Source organism: Gavialis gangeticus, unplaced genomic scaffold (genome assembly GCF_001723915.1).
Source record: "Gavialis gangeticus isolate Ggan-Ray unplaced genomic scaffold, GavGan_comp1, whole genome shotgun sequence".
Classification (NCBI taxonomy): domain Eukaryota; kingdom Metazoa; phylum Chordata; order Crocodylia; family Gavialidae; genus Gavialis; species Gavialis gangeticus.
Window position 1 is genome coordinate 33,823,298 of NW_017728996.1, and position 506 is coordinate 33,823,803.

General features: G+C 63.0%; 1 protein-coding gene across 1 annotated transcript in view; it reads left to right on the plus strand.

The window, feature by feature from the left end:
- The window catches only part of LOC109288320 (myocardial zonula adherens protein-like), a 114,671-nt gene that overhangs the window by 77,403 nt on the left and 36,762 nt on the right, over positions 1-506 (plus strand). The window lies entirely within an intron of this gene.

Sequence of the window (506 nt, forward strand, 5' to 3'; positions counted from 1 at the left end):
GTAAGTCTGTTGGGGGAAAGGGCATGGGGGGAGGGGGCAGATAAAAGCCCCTGCAGTGAGGGAGAGAGTGGCGCTAGGACTAAGGAAGGGACAGGCACTGCCCAGCCAGGGCAGGTTAGGGTGTAGGACAGAGCCATGAGCAGCTTATCTGGGGGGGATGTTGGAGGTGGGGGCTCCTGCTGCAGCTCCCCGGATCCGTGTGTGGGGTGACATTGAGCTATTGCTGTATGCTCAAGGCCGGGGACAGCACCAGGCTTTTCCTGGTGGGGGAGATGGGGGGTTGAGCTAGGGCTGCACTCATGGGCGGCACGGGGGGATGGCTACAGGGGGGCTACAGCCACCCCAGAATTTGCTGTAGCAAATTTCCCTGAACCCCACTCTGAGCCCTGCTGCTGCCTGCCCCAAGCGCAACACTGGCCCAGCCGCCCCCTACCAGAAAGAACCTGGTGTCACCCCCGGCCCCAGCCTGCAGCAGCAGCCTGCCCTCACCCCATGCACAGATCTGG